We start from the raw sequence: 22062 nt of genomic DNA on the forward strand, positions 1-22062 counted from the left end.
TCGATTATAAGAAGTTCATCGACTAAACGAAAGCCTTTCATATACATAAAATAACATCAGCTAATAAGGTTTGCAAGAAGAAATAAACTTGATAATTTGCTTAAACTCCCCAGATCTCAAACCATGAAGCTAAATCTATGCAATAGCACACAGTGTACAGTAAATAGTCAAAAAGGGGATGTACGCATCAAGCCAATGAGAATAGTCAGACCTTTTACAATCGGTTACTATAAGGTTTTTGATCAAAATATGAACCACTTTTTTTTTGGAATTTTCAGAAATAATCCTAGCATAGAGAAGAATTATACGGTTAATTAACGTCGACCAAAAACTGGTAATCGATGCACGTACTTTTCGTCGATGTGAAACTGAAAATATCAAGCCTCTGTCTAATTTATATATGAAAAATTACGGTGCTGTGTATACAAACCTCATGAAAACCCGTCTCAAGTAAAAATTGCATTAGACTACCCAGCAATTTTGATCGGCTGCTCTGTTTGTCCGGGCGATTGGCACGTATTAAGTTCCTTTCATGTTTTCTTTATTCCGGGGTCCGGGTGAATGGGAAAACGTCGGATTCAGCGGCGTCCGATGTTCGAAAACGTGTTTCGCTCCCTATTCAACCTCCCATTCGAACCGAAACTTGAAAATTGAACCCTTTCACCGCCCAATCTCTTAAGTCTTTCGAACTTCAACTTGAAATCAAACATATGGGTTTTTCGCAATGTCAAAATGTCTGGTTTCATCGATGAAACGACACTTTTCAGGACATGCAAGACACGAATAGCCTAGTTCACTTATAAGCACAACTTGCCATTTGATAGATGATTGTTGAATTTATTAAAATAAAGCCCACCTACGAAATAAAATCAATATATTTTTCCTATATCTGTACATAAGCGAAGAAACAAAAGTATGCGGTATAATGTACCAAAGGGAATTTAGTAAATGAATGTGGTTTATTGTTTAATGTACATGAATGAAAATTTAATACTTACACAATAGAAGTCGCCAAACAAAGGTAACATTGCCCTGAAGACAAGTTTTGTACAAGGCTCAATTATTATAAAAGGAAGAACGCCTGAATAAATTACAATTGAAAGACTATGACTATACTGCAAAATTACACCAAACAAAAGTTAATAGTTAGATAATTCTCCAGACAAGTAATTTATCTATTTGAAAGTTTGTCGTTCCAGCCTGTTCCACGCTTGACAGATATGGTTTTTTCGAGATATGAGGTAGAACAGAGATTTTTTTTAAAGATATTTTTTATTACCAGCTCTACACTGAAACCTATGCTGTTGTTACAGTGTACTGTTCACTTTTTACTTCATTTCAGTTTAACTCTTTAAAGGATAGTAGCATGTATAGCGACCATTTTTATCTCTCCGCACTCTGTTTTTTCGGTTGGGCTTAGAATTTACAGGACATACAGGGTGCCGATTGGGACCTAGGAATATTGGTAAGGGGGTGTTTTTAGATTTGTGGTCAGTAAAGTTGCCATATTTATTACGAACAAAGTATTATTAAACGTGTGGTGTTTAGTGGTGATTATTTAGAGATAGTGAGTTGCAATCTGATATGACGTAGGTTTTAAAAAATAGATTTTCTTTATCGTGCCAACGTTTCAATCTTTAATGAGATCATGTTCAGGGCCTGGGATTTATAAATATTGTTTAAATTATACAATACATGTAGGATGTGAAAAAAGTGAATTTATACAATGTACACTAAACACTACACTTTTCTTGTATTGTTGATTCTTTCATTCTGTTTATACATATATAAATCCAATGAAAATAGGATAACAATTAATAATTAACGATATTTCAAAACTTAGACTGGTGCTGGGTCTGCGAGTCGGTGAACCGCCACTAATACTGGGTCTGCCTCCACTCGTGGGTTTGTTAAGTTATTCAAACGCGTTTCGGCATTGCACCATCCTCAGTGAGGAACTGTCACTTTGTCCTAATAGGGCACCCACGTCAGAATTTCAAAGATTGTGAACATTTTTATTCGTCGATAATACCACTAAAAACAACTAATCCTTTAATCTGAAGTATATGTTTAGGGGTTAAAATCTTTTACTAATTAATTTTTGTTATTTTTTAATGCAAAATCGACTATCAAATTTTTTAAAACGAAAAAAATATTTTTGCTTTTTTTGCTACGTCGCTTGATCATAAAATGGCTTATTTAACGGGAAAATCATCTGATATTTCTTTTTTGAAATATAGAAAATCACAAAAATTGAAATAATTTTGGGTAAATATATTGATCTATAGAAAAAATTAAAATGCATTAAACTTCCCCTAAAAAACGGAACAGGGGACCCTGAAACTCGCTGCAGTGCTCGAGTCCATCTTCAGATTGGATGGCATGCCTACGCGCTCCCTGTATGGAGCCAAGCCATGGCATGTTTCCAGTATGTGGGACACATCGAGCAACCTTTCTCTGCATAAGGGGCACCTGCGCGAGCTTTGGCCTAAGAACAGTTGCCCGTGTGTCAACCGTGTATGGCTTATTCTTAATCGCGTAAGGACGATTCCTTGTTCCCGGCTCAGGTTCTTGGGGGGCCATCTACGAATCGTGCTCGTGACGCGCAAAAGCCTCTCGGACGACCCGGCCCACTGACGCTGCCATCTTTCTTTTATCATGTTCTTTACTTCTAGCTTAGCTCTGGAGGGCCTGGTCGCGATAGTACGGTCTGGAGGGTAGGACGTCCCGGCCTTTGCTGCCTCGTCCGCACGTTCATTACCCTCCAGCCCGACGTGTCCGGGGATCCAGACAACAACCACCATTTTTCCGAAGCGCTTCAATTCGGCGAATTTTTCCATCAACAGCGCGACGAGAGGGTCCACAGAAAACCTGTCTCGCAGGGCCGAAACAGCGCTCAGAGAGTCGGTGCATACGAGGAAGGCATATCCTTCCTCGGTCCGCACCGCCTCGCTAGCGTGCCAGATCGCATACAATTCTGCCGTGTATACGCTTCAATTGGGGGGGAGGGGGCAGCGACGAGAAGGTGGCCACTCCTTTGCTATACACGGCACAGCCCACACCATCGCCAGTGTTGGACCCGTCTGTAAAGACTAGACCAAAACCAGCGTACTTGTTCCTAAGTTCAAGGAACTTAGTCTTATAGAGGTCTGGCGGTGTACACGACTTGGGCAAGTTCGCCAGGTAGTCGCGATCGAGTACGGCAGGAAGGGTCCAGGGAGGTGTCGGTCGGTCGCCCAGCCTAAGCACAGTCTCTAGAGCCAGTCCAGCCCTCCCTAATGCCTCGCCGAAGCGAATCCCGAGGGGTCGCGTCCGCGAGCGAAGCATGCCATAGACGGCTCTGTACGGGCACTCAAGAATCGTCCTTGCTAGAGGATGCCACGGCTTGGCCAGATACCCAGCCGCATAACTGAGGGTGAGCTGCTCTCTCCGTAGTTCGGGAGAGAAAAACATTGTATTGTTAAACGTCTTACTTAGTCGACTCTCAGAATTTTGGCTATTTTGACTTTTCACGTTGTTTTTCTCTGGCGAAATCACAAATATTAGTTTTATATTGTTTACGTGTTTTTATAATTGTAATAATGATATGATTTTTTAATAGGTTGTTATTAGCCCTCGACCCCGGAGACTCTCTTACAAAATTCACAAAATCGACTTTGTTCCAGTAAATTGAAAGTAAAACGTTAGTTCATTTTGTCAATTATTGCTACATTGTTTATATACTTTTACAGTTTTCACGTTTTCTAAGTTTTAGAAGTAGTTTTATATAAAAAAATCGTTCTTATCATTATAATAAATTTATAAATATCTAATTTAGAATTTTTATTCATTTTTCGGATCTTAAGATCTTACTAGTATTATCAGTAAAATTAATGGGAAAAACAGCCTTATTTAAACAGTGGCAAATATGGCAACCACCTCATAATTACTAAGGTAGATAAGAAATAATTTTAACCCCAATTTTTGGACTCCAAACAGAAGTTTTATACAGAAAAAAGTACAAAAAAAACTCATGACACCCAAAATTCTAGCGTAATACGTATAGTTTTCAGTTTTCAAAATGAAACAACTTGGCTCATGAGTGTGGTCGTACTTTCAAGTACACAAATGAAAATATTAATGATTGGCTGGACCTATTTGTAATAAGAAAGTTTAACATTGAAATTGTTTAAATAAGGGTTGATTCTCCAGTTGTTCCCTTCTTTGTGTTCTTGTTTATGTCTTTGAGTTTTTTAAAGCTTCTGCATAAATAGTCAAATCATTTCCGCCTGTTTGAGCTGCAAAAAAACGAATCACCTGATTTTTGCACGAAAAAATGGCCAAATTTGAAAATGTATATTTTCTTAGTCTTTTAAGGCACAGAACTGCGCTAGGTCTCGCTTTTTAAAATTTTTCCCCTTCAGTGATTTTTCAGTAAATTCAAAAATTCGGGAACATGTTAATTTTTGCACTTTTTACGAAAACCTCAAATTGAGGTGGGGAAGAAAGAAATCGTCCTTGGAACGGCGCCCTATAGCCAAAGATAGGAAATTTTAATAAGCTCTCAATTGGCCACCTTCCACTTGGACCGATTTCTCAATCGTTTTCCATTTATTCAGTATTTTTGAGCAAAAAACGGTTTTTTTACGTGTTCAATGAAAAACTTTTAACTCTCTCCCGATTTTTTAGAATGCATACATTTTGAACTGTCATGTTATCGCAAATTTTCCAAAGCACTATTTTTTTTCTTAGGAAGTTTTCAAAAAAAGTGAACAGGAAAACGACAATTCTTACTTTGACCTTTTGGGATGCAGAATGCTTCTCCTATCGATATCCACTTCTTTACCTCATCAAGGAAATTCAAATTTTCCTTCCCATTTCACAGGTGTTTTGGCAGTTTGGCTTCGAATAAGAAACGATAGGTTTATGTATGGTAAAATTGGGTCAGAGAGAGATCGGTTTTTTCAATGAACACCTAAAATACAACGTTGTTTTTACCAACAATCGAGTATAACTGTAAAATGGTCGTGAAATCAGGCAAAGTGGAAAATGATCAATGAAAGCTAATAAAAATGTCCAATTGATGGCTTTAGTGCTTTAGCTCCAGGGCGATTTCTAGGCCTCACAGCACTATTTGAAGTTTTTGTAAAACGTGCAGTCACCTTCCACTTTGCCCGATTTTTCATCGTTTTCGATTTATTCACAATTTTTGGGCAAAAAACGTGTTTTTTACGTGTTCATTGAAAAAACAGTTCCCTTCCGATTTTTGAAAATGCGTACATTTTGAACTGTCATGTTATCGCAAATTTTCCAATACACAACTTTTGTTCTTAGGACATTTAAACAAAAAAAGTGAACAGGAAAACGACAATTCTTACTTTGACCTTTTGGGATGCTCATACTTCTTACCTCATCATGGAAATTCAACTTTTCCTTCGAATTTCACAGGTGTTTTGGCAGTTTGGCTTCGAATAAGATATTGAAACTAAAGGTTTATGTATGGTAAAATCGGGAGAGAGAAAGAGAGAGAGACAGAGAGAGTGAGAGAGAGGGAGTGAGAGAGAGAGAGGTTTTTCAATGAACATGTAAAATTTCACGTTTTTTGACAAAAATCGTGAATAAGTGGAAAATGGTAGAGAAACCTAGCAAAGTGGAAAGGTGATCAATTGAAAGCTAATTAAAATTTCTTAATGATGGTTATAGTGCGCCGCACCAGGGCGATTTCCTGGCCTCACAGCTCATTTTAAAGTTTTACGTAAAGGGTGCAAAAATTAACATGTTCTCGAATTTTGAAATTTACTAATGAATGACTGAAGCGAGGAAAACATTTACAGAGCCATCTTGTTCTGCGCCAAACATTCAAAAATAATGATGTCTAGCCCAGGTATTTCGTTAAAGGCTAAAAAAATATGCATATTCAAAGTTGGCCAATTTTTTCGTTCAAAAACCAGGTGGTCAGTTTTTTTATGAGCAGTGTATCAAAAATAAACTTATGAACGCAAAATGATTGTAGTTTCTACGCTTGTCTAGGGTACATATTTTATTGTTGACTGCTAACTTTTATTGAACTTCTTCTTATATATTTGCCCCAAACTTTTTGTTTCCACTTCATCTGGATCCTGAATTAAAAGTTGATTAAATCGAGAATAAAACTCTTAAATATCAAATTAATATACACCAAGAACCTAACTGAAAAACCGAAAATATTTATGACACAGTGGGAGTGCTATTTGAGAAAATGGGCTGTGGAATGAAAGTTGAACGAATGCCACAAAATGGCGGCAATGGAGACCGTCCGAAGATCGATGTCTTCAAATTTATTAGGTTAGTAAGAAGGAAGATTTGTTTATCAAAGTGAGCATAAATTGACTCTGGACTTTGCGCAATCCATTCGTAAAAAGTCATTACGTTCTGTATCTGCCAAAAGATCGCATACGGATGGCTTTTAAACTTTTATTCACGGCCGACTTTTCGGAAGAAACACCAGTTAAGGAGATAGTGGAGCCAGTGCGATGGCCTGCCGGAAATAAAAATAAGTTTATTCCGACCGCGGTCTCGAATTAAGTTAGCGATTCAAATGGGGAACGATCCCATTGTTTGCCAGTCATGTATGAATTTCATGTCCTTCTGTCATCTCAGAAATATCACCCATTGTTCCCGATAAAACCTACATTTCTAGATGAAAACACCGTTTCAAAGCTTGAAGATTGAAGTTCAGAACTTTTAAACAATACGCGTAAATTCATTAATTTTCGTGTCCGCTTGACCAATTAATATCTTTCAATTAATTAAGGTTTTTAGTTGAGATAAAAAAGTTAGTGTCATAAGCGGGATTCGAACCCACGACCTTCGGCTAGATACGCAGCTGCTCTACCACCTGAGCTATCGTGACCTCGATCCACTCGGACACTAACTTCCCATCTCAAGACACTGATTTTTTTATCTAAACTAAAAACGTTAATTAATTGAAAGATAATAATTGGTGAAGCGGTTCACAAAAAATAGTGAATTTAATAAGTTAAATGAAGTATATCTTTACTAAAGCTCTCCGTGGCCATTTCATTTGTCGCCGAGAATCAAATAGATTACATGACATTGAAAAAAATGGCAAAAAGGAGGGAAAATTCAAAAGGTGGGGTTGAGATGGGAAGTTAGTGTCCGAGTGGATCGAAGTCACGATAGCTCAAGTGGTAGAGCAGCGGCGTATCTAGCCGAAGGTCGTGGGTTTGAATCCCGCTTGTGAAACTGACTTTTTTATCTCAACTAAAAACCTTAATTAATTGAAAAAACACGCGTAAGTTTAATTCTTGTAATAGCACATGGGATAATTTTTGAAAATAGTAACGTGTCTAAGGATGGAATGAGGAAGGTAATCAAAATCAATAAAAATTGCTTTCTTTATTTTTTAAAGTTAATGTTCTTACAATGGAGCACAGAATTTTTTTCTAAAAGCTCTTCTCTTTTTAAGTAGAATATGGCCTAAATCGATCGGGTCAGTTGTCCGAAATACCCGTAAACATTTGTATCTTATAGATTGAGGTAATTGGCGGATAGCCCGGGGTTGTTAAGGTCGCGTTTTAACTTTAACTCCTCACCAAATTTACGTAAGAGAACTCTCCCAAACAAGCCAGAAGAGATTAAAGAGATAGTGGATGGCCTGTCGGAAGTAAAAATCAACAGAGGTGTATTCGGACTACAACCGTGAATTAAGTTAGTGTCGCAAATGAACAACTTCCATTGTACTCCTGTCAGGAATGAACGTTTCATGTCGTCTCAGGGGCATCCGACTCCTGTATCATTCCTGATAAAACCAACATGTCTGGACCGTTCCGAACTTTAGAAACATAAAGTCCCCGGATGCCTCACGTTTATCAATGGACGGCTAAGCTGGAAAGCTCAAATTGGTATACTATGGAACTTTGCAGCTCCATTCACAGCCCATTTATCGAGACAATAAAGAAGGACCACCATTAAAATGGAGTAGTTCCGCGACGCTATAATAGAGTCGATGGGGTCTTCCTCCGCCACCACTTGTAGCTTCGGCCGACAATAAAACTCAACAAGTGCCCCAGACCACTCTTGGGAAAGGCACTTCGCCAAGGCCAAAATTGGTAAAATACACCGTCGGGGGAAAAACGCTCGGGCGGCGCTGGACGGCGTTTCGATCGATTCGGTCCGAAATAAAGCGCGTGAGCCTCGTTTTTGGCGGAGAGGGGGATATTTTGATTCCGGGGGTTGGCAGCAGTGAACCCCTGGCTCGTTCAACTCTCCAGTCCAACCCCGGGCCTTATGTAACAAGTGCGTCTAACCCCCGGCAGACCCACCCCCAACAACAAGCTACACTCTGTGGAAATATCGTGCTTTTGAGTTATCGCTCTTTCTAGTTTTTCACCATTATTTTCTTTAGTAAACAGTTGAGTTTTGTTTATTACGCAATTTCGAGTTTAGTTTTGGTTTTTAACGGGCCCACTTTTTATTGAACTAAAAATGATGCTTCAGAAAACAGCATTGTGAATTCCAAGGTAAATCAATAATCAAACACAAAAAACAAATGTAATACTGACATTCTTCAAATTTTATAAATTTTATGTACCCAACGTCGTTCTTTTATATCTGCATTGTGGAAAATACGAGTACACTTAATAACTCGTTTAATTTTTCGACTTAAATTTAGCAAATAAAAAAATATACGTGATTAAAAGTAAAATATGTGTGAAACAATACTACTTAGTTTTACTATGAAAATATTTTTCTGATTTATTTAGAAAGTATAAAAATCACACTCAATGCTTATGCTCCATTTCAACACTTGTGCCATAGTCATAAACTTTTATTTATGCATGGCGGCTTAATTGAACAATCTTTGGTTTAAAAAAAATTTATACAGATAAATAACAGTCTAGCATTGTTTACGGCATAAGTACAAAAAGAAAGTCCTCATAAGTGATGAAAGTCTTGCTTATACTTTTTAATTCAGCCAAGAAAATAAACTTAACAAATATGAAGAAAAAATATTGTTTATACATCCTATAAGGTTCATAAATTATTATTTTTCAATAAAGAACGTTTTACGATTCTTTCGTAATATTTTTCTTCATCTTCAGCAAATAAAATATTTTACGTAAACATCGTTATTTAATAATTTTTTGAACTTTTTTATCTGATTACGCAACAAACCATCATAGTTCAAAACGTTTCAGTAAAAGAAGTACTGTATTTTATAATGTACACTTTTCCGAGTGATCAAGACTGTCTAGATGCCGTTTGTGTCTGGCAGGGTTGTTTTGGCGATTCGCCATCTTCAGTAGTGTTTTTGTTTGTTCACAAACGTACAATAAAACAAACCGAAACCGCAATACCTACTCTAAATGGCGAATGTCGAGTCAAATCTGCCTGACCAAAACAGCGAGTTGAGGCGGACCAGAAAAATTACGACCGACTCTCCTAAATAAATCTCACAAAAAAAATCTTTATTGTTAATCCAAGAAAATAATTATTCGCTGAAAAATAAATTCAAAATAAAATATCTAGTAAGACCCTTTACACACTAATCTTGAATTATTTTGAAGATTGATTTAAAAACATTTTTATAGTATTAGACACTATTTACTTAAACTTTTATATTTCCTTTATTCTCTTTAATTTTAATTAAATAATTTTTTTGTGGATTACTCAGTACGTTCAATTGAAAAAATTTTGTTTCATTATATTTTTTTAATTATCATCCATTTTTATAAACAAATTAGCTTCAATAATAAATTTTGTTGCAAAAGAGGAAGTAATAAGAGAAAGTAAGTAAAGAAAGAGTAAATGCATTGGCAGTTCTATAAAAGAGCTAAAATATGTTAAATTTTAAACTTGTTTACCGAAGTAGCGACCGTTTTTCGGATCAAAAGCACGGTTGTTTTCCCATTTATTTTTTTAATAACCCTTCTGCAAGAGAAGTTAATTTTAATACTCATTTCCTTTTTAAGAGAATCTTTACATTCAGGTTAAGTATGAAATTGTATGATTTCAGCGTATTTCCAAAGTTTTTCTAGGTCAATTAGTTGTACTAAAATTAGCCAAAAGGTCGCCATTTTTTCTGCACCATTTAATTCAGTTAGATCTTTTACACTCAATCGTGTTTTCTTCTATATTTTATATTATATTACGAATTTTTAACCTCGGATTTTTAAAAATAGTTAATTGTTATTTCTGCCAACAAACTAAATTTGTCAAAAAATATCACCTAAATTTTTATACAAACAAATATAAATTTCTCCACTCCTGAAAGCTTTTTTTAAAAACATTGATCGGTATGATTTTCTGCTTTTTATATTACCTATAAATCACAACAAAAATCGTTTGAAAGTACGTTTTCACGAAAGGGGATTTTCTGATCGAGCTCGCATTTTGCCCGTTAACCAAAAATTTACACCACACAAACCTTTTTTTATAATAGAAAATTGGATGACGACATAATAGTTTGGAAAGTTATTTTTCAGAACATACATGAAATTCTTCGAATATGTGCAGTTCATCAAGGCAATTTTCGAAAAATTATTTGAAACAATTCTAATGCTCAAATCTCAACGGACCAGTTTCATTCTGTTCTAAAACGTTTTAATTTATTAAAATAAAACAATTTTTTTTAAACTTTTAAGTCAAAATGTAACAGACTTTTACCCAAGGTAGATACGTTTGAAATTATTATAATTCTCAGAATGTACGCAAAGCAAAATTCCCACTGAGTGAGTCGTCATGGTGAATGACAAAACAGCATCTATCACTCAGAAAATTATATGAGGCTATTCTGATGGTAATGCTTTTTGAATTTGGTCAAAATTGATCCTAGATTTACGACTTGTACGTTACTTTTCATCAGACGTAACGTGAGAAGTTTAAATAAATTCTACATTTACAAAAATCTGTTCTTAATAAAAATGTAAGTTTTGTGATTCATATATTATTTAGGTTAACTTCAAATTTGCTAACTGTTAATGTTTAATTAAAGTAGAAATGTCGTAAACTACACTGGGAGTCAAAAAATTAACCACCTTCGTTTTTTTTAGTACGTGCATTCGTCATCATTTTTATTTTTTGTTGTTTACCGGATTTTTTAAAGAAATATATAAGATACTGCTAAAAAAAAAATAAACTGGGTAAAATAATTTTATAAAACATGTTGGTGTGGAAACATCAAAGAAAATAGTCTATTCAGTACGGAGTATTTTATATATTTATAAAATTGTGGTCAAAGAAATTGCATCACTTATTTTTTGTTAAGTTTTAATCCTAAACGATGATTTAATTCAAAGGTATTCTTTATGTTTACTTATAAGGATTAGAGTAAAGTCAAATAAAGACACTTGGTTTGGTTTTAACCACTGAGACGTATAAAACAATTTTATTTTCTCAAAATGTTGAATTATAAGCAGCATTCTGTAACTGAAAAAAACGCGAAATGTAACACTAGCTGAGGTGGGCTTTTCTTTAAGAGAACTAACGAAAAGGGTAAAGTGGTAAGAAAATGTTTTCTTAGGATAGCCTAGAGAGGAAAAAAGGTACTGGTAGGAAAAGAAAAACAAATGAGAGATTGGACCGGATTTTTTTTGCCTTATGATCTTGCATATTAGCCATGGTACGAATTCTTGTGTGTTCAAATTGGGGGTTATCGGGAAAAAAGGGCCAGAGGCGACGGTGGGAATCGAACCCACGACCGCGGCGTGAGAGTCTCTCATGCTAACCACTCGGCTACCGCGGTCCCCGAGATTGGACCGGATGTTGATAAAAGATCGATTCAAAACTGCCGAGGAAATATCAACAGATCTAGCAGATAGGAATTTAATTAGTATAAGTAGAGAAACTGTCGGCCGACGGTTGAGAGAAAGGAGATTATGGGAAAAAACCAGCCAAAAAACATTTCTCAATAAAAAGATGAAAGAATCACGTCTAAATTGGGCGAAACAGTATGAACAGTGGACATCAGAAGACGGGAGAAAAGTGATGTTTTCTGATGAAAGGAAATTTAACATTTTTGGCTCTGATGGAACTTCTTATGTAAGACGGCATTCACACGAAAAATTTCATGAATCCTGCACCTTGAAAACAGTAAAACATGGGCAAGTTTAATGATCTGAAAATGTTTTTCCTACTTTGGGCTTGGCCAGAATAATGTTTCAGATGGCTCTGTTAATGCAGAAAAATACATAAAAATTTTGGAAGAGAGTTTAATCCCTCACAGAGAAACAACTGTGATGACTTCATTTTTCAAGATAATTCTGCTCCATGTCACAGAGCAAACTCTGGAAGTACTCTTAATAATTGGTTTTAAAAATGTAACCGTATTTGTGCTTTGTACTGTTTATTTTCTTTATGCTTATGTTTTTGTGTTGGTAATTCAGTTTTTAACGGAAAATGGGATCTCAGCATTGCCATGGCCAGATAACAGTCCCGATTTAAACCCCATCGAGAACTTGTGGATGATCATGAAGAAAAAAATTAATGCAGCCAAGCCTAAAACGAAAGATGAGCTGAAGCAAACGATTAAAAATACATGGAATCAAGAGATCAGTGACGAAATCATCAAAAATTTGGTTGAGTCGATGCCAAAAAGAATTGCGCCAGTGACAAAGGCCAACGGTGGATCCACAAAATATTAGAATTTGTCTAACACGTTTTTGATGATGGTTTTGCATTTCACAACATCTGTTAAAACCATCAGAATTGATAAAAAACAATGTGCCGTTTTGGAAAAATCTAGATTTTTTATTAAGTGATGCAATTTCTTTGACCACGGCCATATATATATATAAACAAAACTGCAACTTATCCGCTTATCCGAAAACAAGATTTTAGTACAATCTTGGTCAGACCAATTGATGTGATTTCTTGGGAAACTTAACCCATCTGTGCCTTGTCAGAAGTTCTGGACAAGCGGAATGCTTACTATGTAATCCAGCTGCTGAATTTTTTTTCCAGTGCATAAACTGATATTAACACTTCTTGCTTTTTTAAGTCGTTGCTTGATTTCAACAGAGGTAGAATGTCGATTACGGAGTTAATTCGAAACAATAAAAGATCACTTTGAGTTGTGACAGGTTGGCGACTTGATTTTTATTTGAGTAACCTCCAGTGTCTTCGTAGCAATGGAAGACCCTTCGGACAGTTGGCCTGGGAATGTTAAGCACCCTGGTCAAATAAGCTTGACTTCTTCACCACTCAAACAAATTTGCAACTTAAAAATGATACAACTTAAAAAAATCAAACTACCGGTACCTTCGAAAGCATCTTTACAGAAAAACCGACAAAGAAATTCACTGTTCAAAGATTTATTTACAAAATTCAATTGTGAACACAAGTGGGAGATTTTATCTTTGTTTTATTTACCTCCAATCCTTTCAAAAGGACCAAATATTGTCGTAAGATATTCAATAAAAGATGGTTTAAGATATAATTAAGATATTAAAGGTGGCCACTTTTTGCCTTTCAATTTTACTACGTTTAGACTTATCTCTTCTGGTTGAGTAACTGGCAAAGAATTTGCATAAAAGTATTTTCATCTAATCGTTACGATCATTCCAGTCGTTTTCTATTATACATCAACTCTATTATTCATGCCCGGCAACTGTGAAAGGTTAACATTTCTTTCATTTTTATCTAGAGTAAATGTTCTTCCGCATCAACTTGTTTTTTTTTTTGTTTTTTTTTTTTTTTTTAAATATGGAACGTATTCAGTACAATTATATCACAAGCAATTTATTCTCTTCTCTTGAAACCTCCACACGAACAGTCTGGTTTTTATAAAAATACCTCATTTTATAAACAACAGTCAATATAGGCAAATGGACTTTTAGAAAACATGGCAATCTTGCAATAGTTATTCAAATATGGTGCTTTGTTAAAGCATCGCTGAACAAAGTATCGTAAAAAATGGCGTGTTCAAAGTGGTTATCGTTACGGATGTTAAAATATTAACAAACTAGTTCATGTCTGAGACAATTTGTGTTCAATCAATAGACGTACATGACTTTAGGAATTTCCAGAAATTGTACGTTACACGGTGCCCAAGACTCTTAACACCTGAAATTTCATTAGTTAAAGCGTTAGTTGTAGAGCTTTTAACGAGGTGTCGTATATTGTATTAAAAATCAGTGCTACATCATCAGTAATTACAGTAATCTTTGATGAAAAGTTGTTCTTTCAAATGAGATAGGAAATTAAGCCGAGTACACTACCCTACACCTGATCGCATTGGATTTACAGCTGGTTTTAACTGATGCAGTTGCGTAATAAACCGTTGGGAGCCGCGGATAAGGAGTCAAACTGTTTTACTTTTCCTACTTATTATTATTATATAAAATTTCATAGGCTTGACGGGATTTAACCAAATAGGCAAATAAAAGGCACAAACCGTAGGAAACCAAAACTAACACTTGGCGCATAGCAAACGGTGCAAAAGTCAAAGTTGGTTGGTTTCAAATTTTCAAATAATTCACAAAAACACGAATGGGGGAACCAAGTGATACATAAATTTTTCATAAAGGAAGGAAGCAGGAAAGATTTGAGAAAAAGTATGCTGTCCTCTTAACTTCAACCTAAAAAAGATGGATCAAGCAAAGTCAGAAAAATGTCTGTCAAAGGAGACATGGCTTGGACAAGGAATCTTTGCAATGCATTAGATCGTGTATGCAACGCGAAAATGCACCGAATAAAGTACTTAGTTTAGTTAGAAAAAGCGCATTTTCCATGAAATTATATTTGCCATGGAAGTACCACAATAATCCTTTACAGGTCATAAAAGGGAAAAGGTTGGATTGTCTATACAACAATACAATCACTAGTTTTCGTGGTCCGCATGACATTAATATCTTTCAATTAATTTAGATTTTTAGTTGAGATAAAAAAGTCAGTGTCACGAGTGGGATTCGAACACACGACTTTTGTCTAGATACGCCGCTGCTCTACCACTTGAGCTATTGTCACTTCGATCCACTCGGACACTAACTTCCCATCTCAACCCCACCTTTCGAATTTTCCCTCCTTTTGGCATTTTACAATTCTATTTAATACATTCAGAAAATATCTTGTGGTGGTTTGAAATAAAAATTTAGTTCCAATTGTTCATGTAGCGTTGCAAATAATAAACCCAGTTAAATAAACTTCGAGACACAGATCTGTGGACTGATACTGATGACTAAACTGATCGTGTAGTTCGGTTGTTGTCTAACCTGCATTTTGTTAGTCAAATGACAAACATACAACTGAAGATGGCGTGAAACCGAAAAGCATCCAACAGTCTCAAGAAACCTGAAGTAAAGACTTTCTGCATTTTTGTTTTCTCAAACAAGATATTCTTTGTGAAATGTCCTCATGGGGTCTGCTTGGTGTGGAGCCTGAAGTTTGGTCCTTTCCAATCATTTTCCATGTGCTCATATTGTATATTTTGGTTAAACGTTAAACTTACCATTTTGGATGACGAGCAACCAAAAATGATCTGAAAGTCTCAAAACGCCTGAAGTGAACAGCTTTTGTCAAGAAAGTTCTTCTTCTGAAGATTTCCTCATGAAGTCTACTTGGCGTTCAGCCTGTAGTTTGGTCGTTTCCAAATGCTTTCCGTCTGTCTGACTATTTGGGTCTATCCAACTATACACGTACAGCTGTGAATAAACAGCTTCTTCGTTATTTATCAAGTTTATCAACTTATCCTTCATGAGATGTCCTCATGGGTTGGCTCAGTCTGTAGTTTTGTTGTTTTAGATCATTTTTGGTATTCCTCCTGTATTTTTTTTCTATCAAATATCAAATGCTCAACTGAAGAAGAAATGAAGCCGAAACGTGTCGGACAGCTTCATACACGTTCCAGTAGTCTATTTCGGTATGAAGAAATATAGTTCTAATTTTACATAAAAAATTGCATTTACTTAGACGCTTTTAAATTGATGCAACAAAACAGGAAATAGTGACATCAGTCTATCTCCCTTATTGTTTATCTTTCAATTAATTAAGGGTTTTAGTTGAAATAAAAAAGCTAGTGGTCACGAGCGGGATTCGAACCCACGACTTTCGGCTTGATACGCCGCTACTGAGTGTTACGACGCTGCGACATTTGTCGCCGAGAATCAAATAGATTACACGACATTTGAAAAATGGCAAAAAGGAGGGAAAATTCGAAAGGTGGGGTTGAGATGGCAAGTTAGTGTCCGAGTGGATCGAAGTCACGATAGCTCAAGTGGTACAGTAGCGGCGTATCTAGCCAAAAGTCGTGGGTTCGAATCCCCTCTTGACACTGACTTTTTTATCTCAACTAAAAACCTTAATTAATTGAAAGATATTAATTGGTCAAGCGGACCAAGAAAACTAGTGAACTTATTGTTTACTTTATACTGTTATTCTTTATATACAAAATGAACAATCAATAAGAAATTATAGTAAATGTTAAGGCAATTTTTCTGGCTGTGTAGGATAGATGGAATATCATAACTAAGTGCAACGATTTTCACCGGATCTCCAAACTTTTCAATTATTACTTATACAAATATAAATATCTAAAACACAGGCAATAACGTTATTCGTCAAACATGGTGAACTCATAAACTGGTAACTCATAAATATGTATTAAAATCTGTTAGGTACTTGAAATTTTACTGAGGAAAATGTCGGTTTCTTTCGCAAAGACATTTTCAAGATTGTCAGCAAGTTAAAATATTAACATCGTGGTTTATTCTTGAGACAACAAACCTTAAAAGATTCCTTGAACATTTTTGTATTTTTTCAAAAATTCACTGTTTTATAAATTTTAATATATTGAAAGTAATTTTTTTACAGAATACTTAATGAAGATGCTGGCAATGTTTTTATTTACATATATTTTTATATACGATTTTCTACTTTTTCAGCGGTTATGTTTGTATGCATGTAATATATCGACCAGAATTAGTGGTAATTGTTATGGTCGTTGAGATGGCACAGTCGTGTGCATCAATGTTTGCCACATCACCAGCTTAATTGCCTGTACATCCAGCAATGGTTACGCAGATTTCCCTATTATCTCCCCAGTATAATTACTTAATCATGATCAAAATTTGTGACAATTCTTTCATTAATTGAACTTTTAATTTACGGTTTTGATTTATTAAAAATATATTTTAGCCCGTTCTAAAAAATACTTTTGGCTACTATTTTAGCCAGTTACCAAACAAAAAATAGTAACCACCCTTTTGCCTATCTGAGTCGTTAGATCATTACTCATACATTCTGATTCCGCCAAGTCACGCTGTTCTACTCGTTGCACTTTCAAAAAGCCAATACTTTTTACACGCCATGAAATTAGTTAGAAAAAATGGATTTAAATTACATTGGATATTTTGTATTAAAATTAGTTTATCTTATAAGTCTATCAACTGGCTCATAAAAAAAGGCAATTTTTTTAAAATTAGTAATAGTTTAATAATTAAACTTTATTTATTCGTAAATAACTAAAGTAAAGATAAGCCTGACAGGTACTTATTTCTTTTGAATCAAAAAAATTAAATTCCTGATATGTAATTTCCATTTCCATACACTGGTGTTTGATCTCAGAACCAGTCGTTGCAAATGACACTGGTTTAAGTTGGATTAGATAAGATTAGATCTAAATTAGGTCTTTGCTCCAACAGAGGATTTATTCTGCTCTCTCGCTCTCTCTTCTTTTTCTTGAAACATCTGAACAGGTTTGTGTCTGCTGTTCCGAATCTATAAAATGTCTCCTGAGTCTGTTGTTATCTTCAGTCTGTTTTAATCATAACACCTTTTATTTGTTGGGCTTTCAAGTTCTACGATGGTCCTTTGATTGAAGTTTTTCGCGTGTCTCTGTCCTTGGTTACAATCTAATTTAACCAAGGAATTATTTTTAGTTCTGATGTACCAAGTTTTTTTCAGTTCCGTGTGGTACAAAAGGGCTCAGGGCCAATAAGTCTTCATCGAACTTTGCTTGGCCAATTTGTCAGCCTCTTCGTTACTGCTCTGTCCTATGTGTCTTACACTAAGACAAGAGTAATTTTTTCCCAATATCTGGCAGTGCCCTAATGCAATCCCAATCGATTATGAACTTTACTACAGATACGGCAATTGCCCTTAGTTTCGTCTCGATTAAATGGCTATTCTGGACGCTGGATGATCTTTCTTCTGAACTTTTGCTCACAGTTTTGGCAATGATAGTATTTTTATGATGGCTTATGAATCTTTTATAGCCTTCTTTGACAGCCCAAGCCAATTTATGCATGTATGGTGTGTGTTGGTTGAATCGTTTTTGAATTTTGAGTTTTTATCATAGAATAGCATAGACCTGAGGATTATATACATATTTGTTTATAGAGAGGTAGATGTTTCATTTTCTTCTGAGACTGCATGGAGAACGTTAGCTCTGGAAGTTTTTTAACGGTTCAATGTGAAAGATAGGGAAACAACTCTTTCAAGAATCCCATCCTTTGGGGTACAGATGGATCTAGAACACAAGAACGTACAGGGGCAGGAGTATATGGACCTGTAACCAAATACTCAGAACCCATGGGAAAATACACCAGTAACTTTCAAGCTGAGATTCACGCAATCGAAAGATGTACCCAACTCAACCTAAGTAAAGGTTACAAAAACAAGAATATAGCTATGATGTCATATAGCCAAGTAGCCATCAAAGCACTAAGATCAAATGGACTCAGTTCAAGGATGGTGCTAAACTGCAAACCAATCTAAACATATGAGGTACGCAGAATAAAGTCAGCCTCTGCTGGGTCCCAGGACACATGGGAGTAGAAGGCAACGAGAAAGCGTACACCCTTGCAAGAAAAGGGGCTTCTATACCGCTGATAGGACCCGAGCCCTTCTGTGGGATAGGAACCCACACTATTAACGAGTATCTCAGACAGAAGGACAAAAAGAAAATGAGGAAACTATGGAACTCACTCATTGGACACAGACAATCCAAGAATCTTCTAACCAATTTTGGCAGGAAAGAACTAACAGAATGTGTCAAGGGGAGCTGGAACAAACTGCGCATCCTAATAGGACACTGCAAGTTAAATGGACACTTAAAGAAAATTGGATTAATGCAAGGTGGCACATGCAGATTCTGCAAAAAGGCAGAAGAGACCCCAACACATCTACTAACAAACTGCGGAGCTACACTAGCCCTCAGGAGGAAATGTTTTGGGATGTATAATGTGACCATAGAAGAGTTTCAACCATTGAAACCGGGCCTATTAATCAAGTTTCTTCTTTCATCGGCACCGATGTGCTTTAGGCAGAGCACGGGGATACAATAGCTCTTAAAGGGCGCAGTATACTATACCCCGAAACAATATCTACATCTACTACGGTTCAATTTTCCTTTCTTTGGTTAGCAGATATGAAACGTATTAACTGGCATTAGTTTGTTTTCGAGGTGATGGCCTAGATATTTCAAAGGTTTTCTGTAGATGAGGGTAGATCGCCCATGAAATATATATAAAAAAGTGGACATTTATGGCCAGATGTACTATTAAATGAGTTGAATACGTTCAGCTCGTATGATTTTATCAGAAGCGTTCATCTAGGGTATTTGTTCCACTTTGGTGAGAAGCTAATCATGCCAGGTCTTATCTATCTCATTTATGTTAATGAAAATCTCTCCGATAGTGTTTAAATGTTGATGGTTCGTAGTGGCTAATTTTGAATTTCGGTGGTTTCTGGATTTTTCCAGATCCATGGACTTAACCACTCGGCCACTTATATACTTTAGTGTGTGCGGTGATTAGTGACCGTTAATCGATAATTATTCAGAAATCGTGAGATGCGGTCTGGTGTAACGTAGATTTCAGAAAAACATTTTCTTTATCGTGCCAACGTTTCGATCTTTATTGAGATCATCTTCAGAGCCTAGGATTTACAAACATTGTTTACATTTAACAAATACATTTAGGATGTGGAAAAGTGAATTTATACAATGCAAAATATATTTTTTATATTCAATATACTTAGTATATATATACTTTAGTTTTATATTGTTAAAAACAATTTCCGTTTGATTTATGAGTTGCTTTTTATTGTATGAATATACTTTTTGAAGTAAAAAAAAAAAATGAAGGCAAAAAATAAACAAACCGAGCTTTGAAATTTGAGGCGGTAGGAGAAATGTAAACAGGCACAGTTCACACATATATAATGGATCAATTTCCCACCCCTTCTCACACTTTTTCTTTTCCCACGTACAAAAGGATTTATGTTGTATACTGCGTTGGCAAAGAGACCGTTATTTTCGGTTTAGCAACTCAGGAATTCAGCTCTCTTTTTTCACTTTTAGACTTCTCACAATTCAATAGGCTGAAATTGTTTTAATACTTGAATTTCTACATAAATCATATAAAGGATAACTCGTGAAACATCGTTTATCATCCCTTACAACAAAAAGAATAATAATTTGTCCATTGATCAAAGCCTGGGTAAAACTAATATCATAACGAAACCTAGTATTTTATATTAATGGCTAGCGTTATTATAAATAAGGGTCATTAATTACTTTTTCATTTAATGAAGCGTCGGATGAAGTACTGGTTGAAAGAACAATTTTAATTGCAAGTATATTTAAATTTTTAAAATGTTAACCAAAAATAACTGTTTATTACAACATCTACTTCATTATATATAGTAAAAGATTATGCTCCTTAAATGCATAAATAATAAAATATTGTTGGTTTGAGGCGGAATATAGACTACACACAGACCCAACAAAGTAGGTTAGTTATTTCATGTTTATAGACTGGTTGGGGCCGAAACTCCAGGGTAATAACTAATAACCCGGTTGCTTCCCAATTCTTTTTAACTGTTCACTGTAATTCAAAGGTTATGTTTTGTATGGAGGTAATTATAGCTAGGGGTGGTACTTTAGTGGGACGTTGAGTTCCCAGAGTACTAAACTTAGATTAGGATCATACGACGAAAGTTTACATTTTAATCGTGTTGTTTAAGATTTATCAGTAAGTATGAAAGATGTAAATGGCTCTTAATTTATGTTGTTGTCAAAACATAAAGTCGGAAAGGTCATGAGACTGGTAACAAGGGAAAAAAATAAAATGAAAGTATAAATTAACCTTTTTTAAAATTAACACTTTAAAATGGGAACATAGAAAAGACTCAATGATGAATTTTAATATATTTTTGCGCTTCATAGTGATGTACGGCAACAAATACTCACATATATAGAATATCAGACCGATACAAGGGGACATTTTTAGTCCCATCCTGATTTCCATTTATACTGCTGACTTTCCTATACATCTCAATACCACCATTACCACCTATGCGGATAAAATCACTATGTCTAAAACCCGATTCCTATACAAGCTACCTCCAACGTCCAACCTAGAATATATCAAAGAATGCTGGACAAAAGCTAAGGACAAGACTGCACAAGGAAAAATCACCCAAAGAATATTTACATTCTTGAGACAACTGACTGTATTTACAGATTAGAGACTTGGCAGAAGACTTGTACACCTATGAAGACTGAATAAAAGATAAGGACAAGACTGCACGAGGAAAAATCACCCAGAAAATATTTACATTTAGAAAACAATTCCACTGTACATCCAATACCTAAATATATCCAGGTCAGATACTTAAAACTATTTCTAGATAGCACTGACGTGGAATCTCCACACATAACTTAAGAGACAACTTGACAGAAGACTTATACATCTACGAAGCATTTAACGACCGAAATCCATTTGGAATGTCAACACTAAACTAACATTTATCATAATTTTGCTTCAACCATTTTGGACAAATTCAGTGGAATAGTGCAGGTCTGGCAATATCATTTCCAATGCTTTCAAACAAAAGTCCTTACAAAAATATTCAAATTCCTTACTACATCTCTAGGTTCACTATCCACAAAGACCTCAAGTTCTTTTTTGTCAATAAAGCGGCCCATTCCTGATTACAAAAGTTTCACCACCTTTCAATCCATTCTAACATACTGCTCATGTCCTCCCAACACGAGAACCCGCCACGTCGCCTTAATCGACGGTGACCTCGAGACCTGCCGCTTAATCCCTCAAACTGAGTGCCAGCATTTGCTGGTTTTTT

The 22062-nt window shown here is 35.5% G+C and overlaps 1 protein-coding gene across 6 annotated transcripts in view; it reads left to right on the forward strand.

Moving 5' to 3' along the window:
- LOC106669978 (synaptotagmin-7) overlaps positions 1-22062 on the forward strand; it is a 378922-nt gene that overhangs the window by 68082 nt on the left and 288778 nt on the right. For 2 of the 6 annotated variants that reach the window (XM_014399912.2, XM_024229096.1), the window contains exon 1: positions 7419-8501. The exons of 3 other annotated variants lie outside the window; for them this stretch is intronic. The gene's annotated coding sequence lies outside the window, so the exon portion shown is untranslated. Of the gene's footprint in view, positions 1-7418; positions 8502-22062 lie in introns of those variants that run through there. One more of the 6 variants, XM_014399931.2, reaches the window with a different exon arrangement.

The sequence above is a fragment of the Cimex lectularius genome, unplaced genomic scaffold (genome assembly GCF_000648675.2).
Source record: "Cimex lectularius strain Harlan isolate CLEC.00 unplaced genomic scaffold, Clec_2.1 scaffold318, whole genome shotgun sequence".
Lineage (NCBI taxonomy): Eukaryota > Metazoa > Arthropoda > Insecta > Hemiptera > Cimicidae > Cimex > Cimex lectularius.